The following is a 13335-nucleotide window of genomic DNA, read 5'->3' on the forward strand; positions in this document are numbered from 1 at the left end:
CTGGAACTTTATTGTTTGTTTCTAAAGTGAATTTGGGAGTTTATTCCTTTATTCTCTGGACTGAAATTGGTGACAGATGGTGTCAGTCATGAACGTCAACCAACAGGTTACCTAAAATATTCTTACAGCTAAATAATTAGCTTTTATTCTGGTATCTGACAGTTTTGAGGGACCTGAATGTGCCGAATTACACATTTTAGGCAAATTTAGGATGGTTCTGCCTGGACATATCTGTGTTAAAACATCTTTAAAACTGCTCAGGTGGCTTCTTGTTAGCCTCTTCTTTTTCAGTTACTCGTCAGACATTACTATACAAACTCCTAGATAAATTGGGCTGCTGTCTTATCATTCAAAGGTTTTTAGTTACTCAAAATACAGTTTTTTTTTGTTTTATTTTTTTATTTTGTCACTACTCTGACAAGTAACACCATATCTTGATTCAAAACATTCTGTAGTATTCTCATGTGCCAGCTTTCTTTTGAGACCAAGATTTCTAAATCCAGTCCTTGTAGCTGTGAAGATATACTTAACTTACTTTGGGTATATGGCATTACAGAAAGGAAGCAGATAAAACAGGCTTTATGAAGAAAGATTAAGAAGTGTGCTTGATTTGATGGCACACTGACATTTATTATGCCCGCGTTGTCCAGCAGGCTGAGAACACTGAAAACTTTCACTTCTGGGACGTGGCATCACTTTTACAGCTAAGTTTTGCTTTATGTGCATGTCACATGCAGGAAACTGGATGTCAGCACACACAAGGATGCTAGATACTTGTTGTTAGGAGGCCCCTCATTGAGAAAATCTGCCAAAGCTCAGAACTGCTTCTGTAAGAATACGAAATTCGCCATTTCTACCCACTATTCCTCTTTTAAGACCTCAACATGTTCACATGCAAACTTTTATTTTTTATTTTTTTTTGGGAACTTGTGAAGCACAAATGGACTGTGTTCTGTTAATGTTATTGGCAGATTTGTAACAGTCGTTGGTATATGTGGACATGACCAGCAAGATTTACGCTCCAGTTACAATAATAACCATATAGTTTTTAGGCTATCAAATATTTTGAATTAAATTATTAAATAATATATCTTTGGCCAAATGAAAAACATTTAAGTTATTTTTTCTAAAAGGGAAACTAGTCTTGTTTATGGGAAGGAATGCTGACGTATTTGAACACCAGATGTTCTTCTAGACCGTAAAGTGTTGACCCGTGGTTTCGTTGTAAACTTTGTGTTACAGTGTGTTCTTTTGAATTATTCTGACTCTCAAGTGTTTTCCTACTTCAACCCTGCATCATGCTTTTGTGAAATGTCTCTTACTGCCTCAGAGGAACTGTTGGATATTTCTATAGCTCTACAGCAGAAATAGACTGAGTCATGCCAAGAAGCAACAGGATTTCTCTGAAAGTCTCTATGATGAGGAGCGCAAAATGCAAACTAGAAATCTTTTCATGGATCCACCTGAGTGGAGCAGATGGTGCAGCTCTGCACTTAAAAAAAAAATGAGTCCATATCACAGATTAGCATTTTATTATAAAACCGTCTTTGTTTTTTTAGAGATTTGACAGTTTGATTCTGAACATTTTTGACATTTCTTACGCCCGTTCCTTCCTGCCTCTAATAACATCCTGCAGCATATCCCACAAAGAAACAACTGGCCCACTCGCTTGGATTACGTGGCATGCAGCCAGCTTCACACCTTTCCCACCTGTCAAATTATAAGCCGTGTGTGTACTGTGGTTGCTTTTAAAATGAAACACATATCTAAACAGGAGGACACAGATGGTCCTTGAGCTGTGTTTTAGCCAGATGGCATTTAATTGACAAAAGAGCAAAAGTCTCAAACAACAACTGTTTACTGAGAGATAAAGACTTTCTGACTGAAAGATGGGCTTTTGTTCTCTGTTTACAGAAGAATTTAATATGATTTTAATGTAATTCTAAAAAGAGAAACTCATAATTGTGATGCCAAATCATCATCATCATTAAAGGCATCTAAACATCTAAAAGGTCTAAAAAGATTACACCAGTTTTAAATCAGAAACATGGCAACTGTCCAAATTTAAATGTGTTCTCAGATTCATACAGTAGAGCACCATCTCCTGAATCAATACACTTGTCTTGTGTATTGTGAAATAGTGAGAAATACTTTCAGTTTATAATCTAGCATCTGTGTTTAACAGCAACTGTACAGGCAATTTCTACACAAGACACAGAGTCAGTTCCTTGTATAAAGTAGGTGTAAGAACAATCTCACTTTATTGTGTTGTGTGAATTGTCTGTAAAATGCCCTGAGATGACATCATTGTGAATTGGTGTAACACTAATTAAAGCTGTATTGAACTTCATTTTCTGCTCTTTGGTCCAACTGTCCTTTTTTTTTTTTCAAAACACATTTAGAAGCTTAGTCAACATGCAGACATTTTTTTAAAACAGCCTCACTTGTCAGATTATGGGGCTAAATTTATATACAAATAATGTAAAGTGTAGAAATAACCCACAGATCAACAGTGACCAAGCCTTTTCTCATCTGCACATCATTCTGTCAAGTCTTGGCTTTCAGGAGAAAAAATGTTGGCATTGAAACAAACACACAACAGAAACTATTTACATATTTACACTTTGTCCTCCAGGTGTTTTATGCTTTTATGGTAGTTAATCTCCTATTTATCTACTATCCTCAAAAAACAACTCCAGCTTAGTTTGTCAAAAATGTCTTCTTGGCTTTATTCCAGCTATAAAGAACCATTATTTTTGTTCTGTTCAACAGAGATAGAAACTTTCTTGTCACTTGTTAATCCGCCTAGAAAGGTTCTAAATGTCTGAGAAACTTTCATAGATCAACTGAAAAGTAAGCTGTCAATCTTGATTCAGAGTTACACTCTACCATTCTTGAGAAATTGTTGGCAATATAACTGTCAGTGCTTTGGTGTGCTGATGATCTAAGTTAAATGTGGACAAATCTGATGTCATCGTGTGAACTGAAATTGAAAATAAGTTTGTGTGAAGCTTAATTTCTGATTTACAGGTAAAACTAAAAAAATGGAATATTGCACAAAACTTAATTTTATTTCAGTAATTCAACTTAAAAGGTAAACTAATGTATTATATATACTCATTTTTTGCAAAGTGAGATATTTAAGCATTTATTCATTATAATTTTGATGATTATGACTTACAGCTTATGAAAACCCAAAATTCAAATCTCAGAAACATAGATATTACATGAAAAACAATAGAGCCCCTTCTGCATGAATTATTGCCTCAGTGTGGTGTGGCATGGATGTTATCATCCTGTGGCCCTGCTGGGAATGTAATGGAAGACCGGATGCTTTAATAGCAGCCTTCAACTCTTCTGCATTGCTTCTCTTGGCAATGCCTCATAGATTTTTTTAATGGGGTTCAGGTCAGGAGAGTTTGGTGGCCAGTCAAGCAACAGCAATCTCTTGGTAACTGGCCCAGGTTTTGGTTTCTTGTGGCAGTGTGGGCACATGCCAAGTGCTGCTGGAAAATAAAGTCAACAACTCCAAAAGCTTTTTGTTTGAAGGAAGCATGAAGTGCTCTAAAAATCTCCTGGTAGACAGCTGTGTTGACTCTGAACTTAATAAAGTGGACCAAAACCTGTAGATGACACTGGCTCCCCAAATAAACACCAACTATGGAAACTTTACGTGTCTTGGCTGATGCCTCGCCATTCTATCTCCAGACTCCGGTAACTATATTTCCAAATGAGATGCAATATTTGCCTCAGAAAATGACAATTTTTGGACCAACTGCTCAAAGAACAGTTAATTTTTTTTTGTAGTCCAGGTAAGACGCTTCTGGATATTTCTTTTGTTCCAGAGCGCTTGAGAAGAGGAATGCGATATTTGAAGCCCATGTCCAGGATCTGTGTGGTGGCTCGCGAAGCCACCATAGGCTGTTGTTATTTAATCTGTGAGAGAACTTTTTTCGTGTTCTCGAGCCCACAAGAACAAAATAACATCATTTTGCTCTTGCAGAAAAGGGGACAGTTCTCGACACATCAGCCAAACAGAACTTTCTTCTTGTGAGGCTCCAATAAGTATTGCATGATTAGTTGGACATTTGAGGTGGGCGTTGTTAACGCAGAGAAAAGAATGAAGTGAAAGTTGAGGCTTCTACATTTCCCCTGATGCGAGGCTGAACAAATAGCTTAACAGCTGATTGAGGTGGTGAGAAAGTACGCAAACATACACAACAATATGGGATTTAAAGAAATTATTAAAGATTAAAGAACATGGCTGTTGCACAGCCCCACCCTGCCATGGATGAAGTTTCTTGTTAAATTAATAATAATCTGGCCACAGTTAAAATGATGGTTCTATCTGAAGTAAACAACCTGTTTTCAATGATACCCACTAAACCATCCTCCAGCTGGTTTAAATCACTGGACTCACATATATCAAAATTTTTTTGGAAAATAAGCCATCACGTATCAGTCTAAAAACTTTACAACAGACTAAAGATAGAGGCGGATTGGAGCTACCCAACTTTAATCATGTTTTCTTAGCTAACAAGCTGCAGTATATCTCCAATGGCTTAATCCTAGCAGTCTGGATGAAACATGGTTAGATGTAGAGCAAGCATTGTGTGAGGATGTGTTTATCGCTGACCTGCCATTCATCAGCTCAACCATCAAAACACATAAGTGTTTTAAAAGCATCAATATCAGTTCCTCCTTAGTGGCTTGGTGGGATTTTCTAAAAATAACCAAATCCTCACTTTTTCCATGTAAGTTTACACCCCTCTGGAACAACCCTGACATCCTGCAAAACAAAAAGCTTATCAATTTTACTCAATGGAAAAATAAAGGAATAAAACAGTTAGAACATATAATAGAAAGTGGAAACTTCTTATCATTTAATATTCTCACTTCACAATATGGAATCAGTAGCAAAACATTTTTAGAATATCACCAGCTTAAATCTATTATATGTGAAAAATATACCATTAATCAATTAAACTTACAGCTACCTATTAGGGTGGCAGAATTCATGAATCTCAATGCCCCAAAGCTATTATCAAAAACATATAGACTATTATCTAAACTAGAAGACTCAATCTGTCTTCCAACTTCAAAATGGGAGGGTGACTTATCCAGTAACTTGTTTAAACACCTTTAAAATGACTAAGAATTCAAATATGCAACTAATACAATTCAAATTCTGCATAGAACTCATTATACAGGACAAAGGATGTTCGGGATGGGTCTGTCACAATCAAACATCTGCACACACTGCAGTGAAAACACACCAGACAACTATCTCCATGCCTTGTGGTCCTGCACACCTGTCCGCAGGTTCTGGCTTCAGGTATGTGTGGACATGTCAACATGGTTTAAATGTAATATTCCTACAATCCCCGCACTATGTCTACTAGGTGACTTGGGTGACATTAATATGGCAATTAACTCTGCACACATGATACGCACAGCATTATGCATCGCAAAGAAAACTATCCTTGTGAACAGGAAAAACAAAAATAATCTGTGTATTCAGCAGTGTTAGGAATCTCTTAGTTGACCACATCAGTAGTGAGACAATGTTCCTGCCTCCTCAAAGAACTACTTGGCTGAATCTCATTCCTTCTGGTCCCCTGTTCTTAGTTCCATCACTTAGTGTAGGTGGAGGGACTGTGACCTCGTTGCTATGGGGGTTTCAGAAATGGCTGGGAGTGACTGGTGGTTGCGGGGGGGGGGGGGATTATAGGGGGAGGTGCTGGGTGTGAGACAGGGATGATTGTATGTTGTGGTGTGTGTCTATCTATACTTTGGATGATGTTTGTGTGAATGGGGGGGCTATGTTTGTGTGCATGCATATGCATGTGTTAGTGGGGGTGTATCTTGGAGTGAGAGTGGGAGGGTTGGATGCTATGTGAGTGTTTATATTTTTTTGGGTGGGGCTGAGAGGGCATATATGAGTTAGGATGAGCTGGGAGTGTGCAAGGAAATAGGTGTGGCATGTGTTTCTGTGTGCGGTTGGGGCGGGGTAAGTGCACTTGTGGGGGGGGGTTGGGCGGGCCGGGGGGGGGGGGGGCCGTGGGTCTGTCGCTGTCCCCATCCTCTCATTCCCCGTTAGGGGTGTGGGAGGGTGGGTATTTTCTGGGGTGGGTGACGGCTCACTGGCTGCGGTCCCTGAATGGCCCGTCGTGGGGGGCGGCCTCTCCTGGCCTGTCTTGCCCTGGGGGGCCTCCTGGGGAGCAGGGGTGCCTAATGCCACTAAAGGCTCATTATCCAGAGGGAAGTTTGCTTCCCTCTTGCACACAACACACACTACATACACAGTCAAAGAGCGGGGAGGGAGAGGGTATTGGGGACCTCTCACACCCCTGCTCCCCCTGTGTGTGGCTGGGGCGGGCTGGGGGGGTGGTTGCCCCGGGGCCGGGTCCCGGGGTGGCTGCACTGGTGGGCTGCTGGCTCTGTGGGGGTTGGGTCAAGGGGGGGGTGCTTGGGGCTCGCTGTCCGCTGGTCCGCCTGGGGTGTCCCCCACGGGGCATGGTGGGTGGGTTGTGTGTGGCGTGACTGGGTGGTGGTGAGTGATTGTGGGTGCGGCGTGGGGGAGGGTGTGACTGTGGGGTTATATTGGGTGCAGATTGAAGTAGGTGGGGAGTGGGGGGAGGGGGCCGATAGCACCCTGGTTCCCGGGGTGTGCGGCTGGAACATCGGGGTGTGTGCTGGCCTACGCCGGGCTGTCTGGGGGGGCGTGGTCCTCCTAGGCATGTTGCGGGCCCTCTGCCTTTGGGGGGTGGGGCGGCCCGCCCTCTGGGCTCCTGGGGCCCTGGGCTGCCCTGGGTGGCCGGTTCCTGGGGGGCCTGCGGCTGCAGATCTTGGCCCACTGGGGCCTGTGCCCCGGGACAGTGGGGGGCTCTTGCTGAGAGCCCCAGCAAGAGCCCCCCACTCTCATTTTAAACTAAATGCTGCTGCCTACACTGAAAAAAGGGGAAAAGTGGGGTTGTGCAATTTACAAATATTAAGCTGGTATAAATAACATGAACAATTTATGTTTCCCTTCGAAACATATGGCCAATCTTGAGGATCACACTTAATTTTTAGCGGTGTCACTTCAGCATATTTAAGTCATGTTGATACCAAATGAAATAGTTATGTTTTGCCTCTGTCCCTGAATTTGGCCAGCGTGAAACCCCGTCTGCTGAGAAGCATTCCTCCAGGGGATATTTTGGAGTCTGCCATTTTTTACCACTAATGCTGCAAGCACCTGCACCTTGGAGTCACCTGCAAAAGGTAAAGTTAATTTCTTCTAACAAATTACTGTTAGGAAGTGGGAGACATCGCTTCAAAATGCTTGTTTTCACGGAGTATGGGTTTTTAATCTGTTATCATTGAGCGAGTCAAGCTAATGCTGGTGTTAGCACTACCTATGCTGTTTTCTATCTGCCCGTTGCTCCTCGGCGGCCAGGGCACTACAGTGCGACAGTTTTTGTCGCATATGCGAGTGAATATTTGTTGTGCGAACGGGGGGGGGGGGGGGGGGGATAGGAGCACTTGTGTGAGTGACTTCTCCCAACACAGCCTGCTAACGTGATGCCTCAGTCCGTGACAATCCCACTTACAATGTAACAATTTTTCCCACTACTCTAGTGCACCTGCTTGTTAGTTAGTTAGCTAGCTAGTTAGCTACTGTCTGCCAACATAAGTCCATCTAATATTGACGGGCTGATAACTTTGTGGGTTAAAATACACAGTAAAAAATATTATTAGCATTTATTATCATCCATTTACCAGTCTCTCTCTTGATATTTGCCCATACCAGGCTCTGGGAAACAGAATAGAACAGAATAGAATGCATTTTATTCTCATTATACACATATGAAAAAAGCTATGCAAAGAAAAGCAGTGACAGTGCAAAAAAGCAGTATAAAAAAAGATAAATAACAGATCTAAACTATAAAAATATTTACAAAATAAACTGTATATACAGTACATGTATATAGTGTTCAAGTCTGAAAATATATTGCACTGAAATTGCAGAACATTTCAGAGGTGTTTGTATTAAAAATTTAATTTAACTACATATTGTCCATTTTAATGTTTTTTTTGTGAGTATTTTTTACTTGTATACATAAAGGTTATACATAATTTTGATTAGTATGGTGTAGGTTTTGACTTTTGTTAAAAGTAGAGCCCTGCCAGCAAGGAGCTGTCAACTTTTCTGCAGAGAGATTGATTTTATGGCATTAACCTCAACCAGTGCAAAGAAATCTAAAAAATAAAATTGAAGAAGGACACATTTGTCCTCATGTGGGACAAAGGTTACACAGTTATCCCATTATCTCTGTTAACATAACATAACATTAAAAACATTATGATTCCATAAACCCAGTAACCTTAAACATTTATCTGTGAGCCAATTAACAAATGGTTAAGAATCATAAAGTATTTGTTATGAAGTTTGTTTTGTTATGTGAATTCATAATTGATGACTCTTCTTTGTATTCCAGACTGCTGCCTTTCCTGTCGGTATCCGCCAGTGCAAAGGCTCTGTAGTACAGGTGAGTAGTGTAATCTACACGTTTTACTTAAACTTCACATAACTTACATAACTTCAACATAAATTGTGCATACTTCACACTCATGTACCTATGACTTGACACTCATGCAAACATTGACAAACAAGCTGATCACACTCAGTCTAATTGTTCTTTTTTCTTTTTTGCAGTATGTGGCAGTTGTAAAGCTTGTTCTGAATCAACTACAAGTAGGAATGAACTTCTTTCTCACTATTAAACTTAAACATCCACACTTTGGACGCACCACCCGTTTACCCCTGTACTTATTTAAGCTGCCCATGCTCATTCAAAACATGGAATGCCCAGAGTAGGGTTCATTCCACTCTCACAGCTCAAAGACAGACAGAGCACATTGTATTTTCCTGTCACCATATGCGGCTGTTAAGGGTGTATCAACAGAAAGAGATTTCTTTAGTCATATTACCACACATCTTAGGCGGAATGAGAATGTTCACTTTTCGTTTTCCAATTGTCATTTCAAAGTAATATTTAAAACATTTTAGACATTTAAAAGTCACAAAAGCGTAAACATGCACCCCATACCTATGCTGACTTAAAGCCGGGTATATAGTCAGAAGACTAGAAACTTAACCAGATGTACAATCTTCTGATCAAGAGGAAGATGATGGCGTAGATGGTTTCTTTCTATATCCTCTTTAACAGAATAAATACCCAACCCAGAGTCTCTCTGGTTTAATAGAACAACAAATGGAGCTGCTCTATTAAAATAGAATATTTGGTCCATGTCCCTGGAACAGCCATTGACGAGTTTTTACAAGAGCTACACCATTAATCAGCTCTCCAACTAGCACAGTATCTAAAAGGTTGGTCAGTGACATACTTCAGAGCAACAAGTTGACGAATCCATTATAGCAGATATTGCCACAGCAGTTTGCTCAGCTACCCCTGTGCTAAAGGCTCTAGAAACGGGTGGACCTTTTAAGTACTTCATATCAACGCAGATGTTATTATAACCAAAAATTGGAGTTGTTTGAACCTGTTACACATGTTTTGATTTGCACACTGTCCATAATGGTGAAAGTAATCACTAAATCTTATGTCTTCTGTTTTTCCCCCTCAGATTAAGAGATCATCATGCTGCTTTCAAAGTGCTAAGGGTTATCTTGGATGCTGAAAATTCTCAAAGACTGCTGTTTGAAGATGGTTTCCCAAGATCAGTTGATGAAGTGGTTCAGGAGGTAAAGAAACAGTGCAACCTCAACTATACCTTCAGACTTCAGTTTATGGATGAGCATTTTGGAAATGTGTTTACAAACCTAGCAAGAGTGGAGGAACTCAAGGATAAGGGGACAATTAAAATAATCCAGATTGAGAGTTCCCAGTGTGATGAGGCTTCTCTCAGTCATTCTGTAGTTCAGGCTCCTCTTTCACCCAGTTCAGTGTCAGTGTCTTCTGGGTCTATTTACACAGATATTCTGTCCTCTTCGGATTCTTCAAGCTCAAGAACATTGTGGCCAGTCAATTTTCCTGTGCCCCAGTTTTCTTATGATTCAGAGCTGAAACTTGACAGAGGTAATGCTACATACAAAAAAGATGGCACCCTCTCATTTCCTGATCCAAAACTTAAACCCAATGGCCGTTTATGATAGCATTGCATGGATTGAGGAAGCTGATAAGGCTTTTGTTCAGGCTAAGACGTTTTTGTCTGAGCACAGTAACCCTGGCACTACCAGATTACTCTAAACCATTTATGCAGATGGCTGATTGTAAAGATGGACATATAACTTCTGTGTTACTCCAACCATTTGGTCATCGTGTGCAGGCTAGTTTGGTCTTATTCCATCCCTAACACTGAACACATTTCAGTATGGCACAGTAAAACTGAACTCCCTGAAGGTCTTTAGGTTCTTTGTCAGTACAACCAGTTTGGCGTTCTTATTCCAGTTAGTGAGTTCACGTTTCCCATGATCATCAAAGATAGAGGCTTGAATCTCCACTTCTTTGCTAGCAGCTTAGCTTTTTAGCACAGCGTCGGCTCTACAGCCCCGATATTATTGTAAATTACAAAAGAAGAAGTTGTGCATTTTCCACTCACATCTGTGGATTTATCCTGTTGGTATGAAAATAAGTCTCCAAGTTTTCTCACATTGTTTCCATTTTGTCTCTTCTAGCACCAACTGTGGCATTGATTTGAGATTTTCTGCTGCATTTTTTTTTTGTCCAGCATATTTATGATTCACTCAGCAACGGGCAGGGGGAAGGTGGTGAAGCGATGGTGAAGATTTCTTTAGCTTGAGTTATGGGCCAGGCACCACAGAAAGAAACCTGCCAGGGCTTTTGATGTTGAGGCTTCACATTGTGTCTTGTACTGACTAGAATTTAAAAATTTCTTTCTAACAAGTCCAGGCGGCTTACCGACATAACGTGTGCTTTCTAGTGGGATGTGGTTGGCGATGCATTGGGTGAGCTTCAGCTAATTGACGTATAAATCCTAATAAAATCATTGTCACCTACTTACCAATAGAATTTTACTGGCTCTACTTTTCACTTTCTTTGGCCTCAACTGTGTTCCCACTGTTGAGGAATTTTTATCATGGATCACGCAAATCGGTTGAGAATCAAATTAAATATTTATGAGCTCAGAATAAATGGGAGTCCCAGTCGACAACTCAGCTGTATGAGTCTGAGTCAGACTCTAAAAAGCACAAGGCAGTTGTACCTCTGACCATGCACAAGCAATGAGGCTGTGGTTAGCAAAACAGGAAAGTCTGGTTTCGATATCAACGACTCTTCTGAATAACAGAAGTTGAACCTTTATCACTTCTGATCAAGTAAAGGTGAGTGAGGATGCTATTCGCAGAAGTGAAGAGATCTCAGTCCGGTTCAAACTGAGTTCACTCAGACATCTGCATATGGTGCATAAAAACCCACATACGAGACGTTGCAAAAACAGGTCTATTATAAGATGTTGCATACTTTTGCAATATTAAGCTTGCAGTGACAATGAAACTGGACAAGATGGAAAGCTATACAACACCCAATATTTCATAAATGCATTCACAAGCTTTTCCTCAAAACATATATTCTTATAAAATAAAAATAAAACATATGAATTTAGACCATATGTAATTTTCCCTTACACCAGCAACATCGCTGGAACGATTCAACCAGTTTCAAGTTTTCGTACTGACAAGTGATTGAAGATGATGTCTTTGGTATGAGCCAGAAGATGTTAAAAATAAATAAATAAATAAATAAATGTAGGTGACCTGGATTTTATTACAATGAATTAAACTGAATATTGAATAAAAATTTTAGTTTGATAAGCTTACAATTACATTTTATTTAAACACTTATTACACTATTAAATTTTACATGAACACTATTTTATTTTTTTATTTTCTCACACACCCCTGGAGTGTTTCTACTTACACCAAGGGGTATGCTGTACACCCATTTGAGAAACAGAACATCCACTGTCATGTTCTCAGCTTTCCCTCTTACGCCAACGACATGAATGTCATGAAATTCAAACCTGGATATTAGCCAATCAAGTACTTAATTAGTCTCATGATAAACATTTTTATCACTGAGGTTTTATCACTGAAGTCAATTAGTTTGAATTTGTAAGTAGCCATGTAATTCCAGTTTCTTTGGAGTTATATTTGTACCCGATTTGAGAAGCAAGCCACTTCCAGCCATTTCATAGAAGACCATTTATCTGGAGACGATCCTTGTCCAGTGTTCAAGCATGAGGAAAGAAACTTTTTTGACTGATGTAGGCCCGACTCAGCTGTAAATGAAGCCCACCTTTTTTGCTTAATATTGGGTTTTGTCCAGTTCTAAACAGGTTTATTCCTTTGTTTGGTGGTTTGTGCACCATCCACAATGTTGAACTCGCTCAAGTGATGCAGCTGTTATGCAGGGACCCCTTTAAAGACAGAAGCAGGTTAACCACTCTTTATTTATCACCATGAACACAAGGAAATAGTCTTACTGAAATAGACACTGCAGGAGTCAGCTGGAGGGACTGGAACCATGGAGCCAGGAATAGAGAAAGGTGCATAGGTTAGGCCCGACAAGGAATGACTGTGGATCTGGAGTATATAAGGACTGACGAGTGAAAGGGAGACAGGTTTGGCTGATCTGGACAGGTGTGAGCAATCAGGGGAGTGATCAGGGGAGGAAAGGCAGGTTCTGAAGGCGCTTTTGAGGGTCCTTGATCAGACAGAAATTAAGAGGCAATAATGCTTTAACATTATGCCAGCTTGCCATTGGATTTTTAATATAAATGTTGATGTGCACATAAGTGCTTTGAATAGGTGGATTTGAACATGCCACATACTTCTGAAAAGCTAACATACATGTAATCTGACTAACTGGATGCATTTTATAATACAGTAACCATAGTGAACACTATCAATACCTACAACAGGGGAAAATATTGGCATTATTGAGGAACCTCATCTTTAAAAATTCCTGGTATTCAGACAAAATGTTTCTTTCTTCAGGGTCCTGAGAGTGCAGGTCAGCAAATCTTGCTTTTCGTTAAAACTGGGATTCCGATAAACAATGTCAACACGATTCATTACTGCAAAAAAAAAAAAAAAAAAAGACCCCTCAAACAACTCCGTAGATACTGCGGTAAATACAATTTACTGTGTACAACTCCTTTGAACCTGCTACTGTCTCCTGGTAAGAGCAGCATTGTTTTGTGTATTGAATGCCAAAATTATACACATTTGAAATGCTGTCATGTTCTGTCAGGTTTAATTAGGGAAAACGCTTTCCTATAATCTAAGAAATGATTATTATTTTGTTTAAA

General features: G+C 40.0%; 1 long non-coding RNA gene across 1 annotated transcript; it reads left to right on the forward strand.

Moving 5' to 3' along the window:
* Positions 1-7192: 7192 nt before the first annotated feature.
* On the forward strand, positions 7193-12689 carry LOC121637481. The gene is made up of 3 exons (XR_006009858.1): positions 7193-7263; positions 8481-8531; positions 12679-12689. It is a non-coding gene; the product is annotated as an uncharacterized LOC121637481 (long non-coding RNA).
* Positions 12690-13335: the final 646 nt, after the last annotated feature.

This window comes from Melanotaenia boesemani, chromosome 3 (genome assembly GCF_017639745.1).
Source record: "Melanotaenia boesemani isolate fMelBoe1 chromosome 3, fMelBoe1.pri, whole genome shotgun sequence".
Taxonomy (NCBI): Eukaryota; Metazoa; Chordata; class Actinopteri; order Atheriniformes; family Melanotaeniidae; genus Melanotaenia; species Melanotaenia boesemani.